Source organism: Apium graveolens, chromosome 8 (assembly GCF_009905375.1).
Source record: "Apium graveolens cultivar Ventura chromosome 8, ASM990537v1, whole genome shotgun sequence".
In the NCBI taxonomy this organism is placed as follows: domain Eukaryota; kingdom Viridiplantae; phylum Streptophyta; class Magnoliopsida; order Apiales; family Apiaceae; genus Apium; species Apium graveolens.
In genome coordinates this window covers 119,249,748-119,255,292 of record NC_133654.1, presented here as the reverse complement: position 1 = coordinate 119,255,292, position 5,545 = coordinate 119,249,748, and positions in this window count along the sequence as shown.

The window sequence follows — 5,545 nt, the reverse complement described above, 5'->3', positions numbered from 1 at the left end:
CATGACCTGACGGGTGAAAATTTGGTACCAACAATAATACATATTTATAACAATAAAACTTAGTTCACTGCTCTGAATTGTTCACAAAACTAGAAATTAAAATTTTTGTATATAGACATTTGGGACGGGGATTTCGCAAGAGAAGTTGAAATAATTTGCGAACTATATCTGATCTAGCCAATTGTCTCAGACTCTTGTATTGAGGAAACTTAACAAATCTATTTTATTTGAAAATATTTTTTACTTTAAATGAAGGGAGTACTTCATCACAGTTTGTACGGGCTTGGATTTATCATCAGGGAACAATGTGTGTCCCTTTTGTAGAACCACCGGGATTGAAAATTTATAGGGGTACTAATGTATCTTGGGTGTAAATATTAATAACCATTGTTATGGGTAGAAAACTAGATTATAATTATTACGATATTTAATGCTAGGGTTCGAGAGCTCAAAGCCTTTAATGGTTGCGCTTGTGTTTCGTAGCTTAGATCTGCCTTCACAAGATGCCTACATATCTCTTTGAGTTTAGAGAATCAATCCAAAACGTGGTTTTGAATGATGGGCTAAGACCCTTGATATAGATGTTAGATGCCCATGAATTGGACTAGGATTGGGAGACTTGATGAATAAGTCTTTGTTTTAAAATGGACTTTGGAGTCCTAAAACATAGGATGCAGATTCCTTGTTGGTTTAGGTGTCTTGGAGGCTACTCAGTAAAAAGTGTATCCTCTGTTGGACACATTTAATGAGCTGTTATTTACCCTATTTATTAATTACTACATTAATAAATAGTCATGGCTTCGAGCCTTATTAATTAGGCTTTTTTATTGGACCATATTAGGGTTAGTTAATTCAACATTTATTATGTCTCTAGGTTAACTTCAGGCCCATATCATTTGCCCCCAACTTTTGTGAAACCGAGTAAAGATTTCGCAGAAGTTAAGTTTATTCCTTTTATGGTTACCGTTTTTATCATAATGTATGGAGAAACCTACACATTTACAACGACTCTCCCGTCAGGATCCATCACTGTCGGTTTTCATAATTTTTCACAATTTTTTTGGTACCTTCCAGCACATTTCGTAATATTTTCCTCATTTTTAGGAATATTTTTGTACTCACATGTACTTTTTCATGATTGTTTCTAATTTTTTGATAATTTATCAAAAAATATTATATCCAAAAAATAATATAATAAAATTATTTTCTGATTTTTCTGATATTTTGAGATTTTCCCCTTTATTTTCCCCTATTTTTTGGGATTTTTTTCACCATTTTCCCATTTTTAGCCTGTTTTCTGATTAATTAAATAATCATAAAATAGGCTACATGGGATGATACTTCCTAGGCGTGGGTTACCCCCTCCTAGGAGACAGGGTTCGAACCACGCTTAGGAATTATGTCTCCTAGGCGTGGTTTACCTTCCATAAGTCCAATACTTCTTAGACGTGGGTTACCTCTGCCTAGAAGACAGGGTTTGAACCACGCCTAAAAATATGTTTCCTAGGCGTGGTTTGGCCATCGAAAGCTTTAGTAATTCCTAGGCATGGGTTACCCCCTCCTATGAGACATGGTTTAAACAAATCTTAGAAAAAATATCTCTTAGACATGGGTTGGCCATCCGAAGCTTCAATAATTCCTAGGCGGGGGTAGTCTACCTCGCTTAGGAGATATGGTTTGAACCACACCTAGTAATAATGTCTTCTAGATATGTTTTGGCCATCCAGAGCTTCAATAATTCTTAGGCGTGGGTTACCCCCGCCTAAGAGACACAGTTTGAACCACGCCTAGGAAAAATGTCTCATTGACGTGATTTGGCCATCCAAAGCTTCAATAATTCCTAGGAGTGGGTTACCCCCGCCTAGGAGACATGATTTGAACCAAGCCTAGGAATAATGTAACCTAGACGTGGTTTAGCCATCCAGAGATTCTATAATTTCTAGGCATGGGTTACCCCCGCCTAGGAGACATGGTTTGAACCACGCCTAGTGATAATGTCTCCTATACGTAGTTTGCTCATCCTAAGATTTAATAATTCCTAGGCGTGGGTTACTCCCGCCTAGAAGACATGGTTTGAACCACGCCTAGGAATAATGTCTCATAGGCATGGTTTGGCCAACGTTTCGCCTTTCTCTTTTTCGTAATAAAAAAGGATTTTTGACCCCATAATTCCTGGGTATGAATCAATTAAACATTTTCTTTTCTCCTTTAAAGAAAAAGATTTCTCCCTTGTTTTTAATGTGGAACATTCTAGACCCTTCTCGAGTTTAATAGAATTTTTTCAATTTTCAATTTTGTGGGCTTCCCGCCTTTGGATACAGGAAATCCCAAGTTTTTATCCCAATTACCCTCTACACCCGGTAAGTGACCGGTTGGTGGGGGTTATATAAGGAGTGGAGTGTGAGTTCATTTCTCACTCTTTACTCAAATAAGACTACTCTGCAAAGTTTATCTCTCAATTCTCTTCCACCACAAGGCAATTTCCGGCACACTGCATCACCACACTCCTTACCATTTTCTGGTTTTGTTTAAAGATTCCGTTTGAATCTTCATCTTCTTCCTCCCCCTTCAAATTTTTGTGGGTTTCAAGCATTCTTCGCAAGAATTTCAATGGTGGATTTAGACTCCTCCCTTTCTCATCCTAATCAAGTCGCTTCTCGCCCATACTAGGGCTAACTGAGGTAAAAAATCCCTCGTTCGTGCTTTCGTAATATCATTTAGGGATCTTTTAACTAAATTTTGCCAAGCCTTTTATTTTCCGTATTTTGGCCGAAGCCCTTGTATGTCCAACCCAACACACGCCCAACTCTTGGCATTTTATTCACTGCTACATGGCCCAATCTCGCAAATATGGCTTCGAGCCCAATGTTTGTGTTTTTTGATATTTATTCAAGTTTTTAAATGTCCCTGATAACCAAGGTTGGGTCAAGATTGTTCAGAGGTCTCTATCTCATTCTTGTTTTGTTTCTGGTACTAACCCCAATTTTTATCCTGACTGGAAAAGTGAGCGGTTTTATATTTACTTAGACGCTGAGTAGGGTTGAGACCATTTTTTCAGGCCCAATTTTTCAAAAAGCGTAGATGATTATTTGTGGGATCTAAAATTGGGGATAGATGAAAATGCGGCCATCAAGGCCATAACAGCTGATAACTTGCATCATTGTGTTCTCATCCTATCAGAGGGCAATTTGCAAAATTTAGGTCTTAGCGACCTGGGTCCCGAGGGTATTTCTTTCCTCTTCTGACTTTGTTGTTTATTTCTCATGATTTATTATTGTACTACTATTCATGAACCTTTGCAGCTAAAGCGGCCTTAGACTCTATTTTTAAGAGAAGAGAGGCACGTGCTAGTCGTGGTACTGATGTTGAGGCTTATCGCGAGAAGCGAGTGAGGATTGGTGACGGCCCTTCGGTCACCGTTATAGAGTCCATCCCTAATTTAATATATGAGAGGCCTCGTAGCCTTGATGAGGACAACTCCCTTTTTACTGTAACATGGGGCTTTTGGAGAAGGGACACAGTGTTGGGGAGTTTAGAGGCTGCAACTATTTGGTCTGAGAGTGTGGTTATACCGCGCAACCAGGATGAGATCGTGGAGTCTTCCGATGATCTACAGATTGAGCGCCTTGGTTCCCAGGCTGTGGCCCCGGTAAGCCCCCGATTTCTATCTTCTTGTATCATTTTTATGTGCTTATTCTCGCATTTGTACCTTACCGTGTTGTAATATGGTTTTGCAAATGAACGCCTATCTTCAGGATGCTCTTCATAATCTAAAGGAGGTGAGATCCAACCTTACTATCTCCAAGAGGGATAGAGAAAGGTATCTTAAGGCCTCGGAGGCCAACTTTACTCGTTTCCTATACGTGGAGAAGGAGCTGGAGGATGAGAAGGAGAAAGTTTATAGGTTGGAGTTGGCCGATTAGAGGGGTCGTGCTGAGGTGATCGGTGAATACAAGAAATCTCAAGACTTCCAGAATGTCCCGAATGCTGAGTATGATGCGAACTTCCCTGATACATTTGCCACTTGTTGGGATCATATCGTGGGGGAGATTAGGAAGAAGGTTTCTGGGGTGACTCTCGAGGCGTACCCAGTGCCTCCTATTCCTGGAAAGGAGTCTTCTAACGAGGAGGTTCAGGATATCACACCTTCTCCTATTCATGCCCCTTCAGTTGAGGCCACAACTTTTCCTCTCCAGGATGTGACTCTTATGGAGGATGATCCTGTCCCCCCTACTACTACTACTGATGGGGGGAATGACGATGACTTATTTAAAGACTTAGACTAGTTTTCTACCTATTTAAGCCCATTATGGCTCTTTTATATTTGGTTAAACTCGTGACTTATTTATTTACGCATCTATTTCCTTCATATTTCCTTTGTACTTAGCTTTGCACATTCCATGCTTATCACACACTTTACTTGTTATTTCAAGATAACAAAATCATAAGGAAATTTTTCAAGGAACGAGAATAACAAACAAATAGTCTGAATATTAATGAAATGAGTTTGATCCTTAATATCAGGAATAAAATCCTTATAAACTGGAATGAAAATCCTAGGGATCCAAAGGCCCATGGTTTCAACGAACCTTATGTTGGGGTTTATATTGAACTATTCGTTTGAAGTATATACTATTATAATAATCATTTAAAAATCTTGAATGTATATTTTCATATCGTCTATATATTATATATTATAGACAATCTAGTATCAAATGGGAGAGCAGAAGATTAGATTGTCAAGCTCCTTATATAATATAATAAAGATTCACAGTCTAAGTGGTGTTAGACAAATCACTGGAAGGGCTGAAGTATTATTTAGAAAGAGTATATCTTTTGTTAGATATATTTGAGATGTCATGTCTAATATGACTTGTGTTTAGTTTTCAGAACTTAACAACAAGACATATCAGGACCTACTGAAATCAGAACTTACTGAAGTCAGAACTTAATATCAGAACTTAAGGTGTCAGAAGATACATATCAGTACTTAAGTGCGGGAAGACTTTCAGATAAGGAATGCGGCTGATTTACTGGAGAAGATCTAGATTAAAGCAAAAGAAGATATGCATGAAGAGTTAGAGGACTAGAAGACTTATAGAAGATATCTAATTGATATATTTTAGGAGACAGAATTATATTCCATATCAATTAGAATATATCTTGTAACTGTGTACTATATAAACACAACTTAGGGTTTACACTATATGTGTTATCATTATCGAGAAGATTATACATTGTAACCTAGCAGCTCTTAGTGATATTTGTTCATCACTAAGAGAGAACAACAGTTCATATTGTAACAGAATTTATTGAATATACTTGATCTTTATTACATACTTGTGTTCAAATCGATTTGATTGTATAAACACTATATTCAACCCCCTTCTACAGTGCTGTGTGACCTAACAAGTGGTATTAGAGCTTTTCCGTTAACACACATACAGTAAAGATCCAAACAATTATGTTTGAAGAAACACAAACCCTAACTAAGCCCACCAAAACTCAAGAAAATCAAAAAACTCAAATCCACAGTTGATATGAG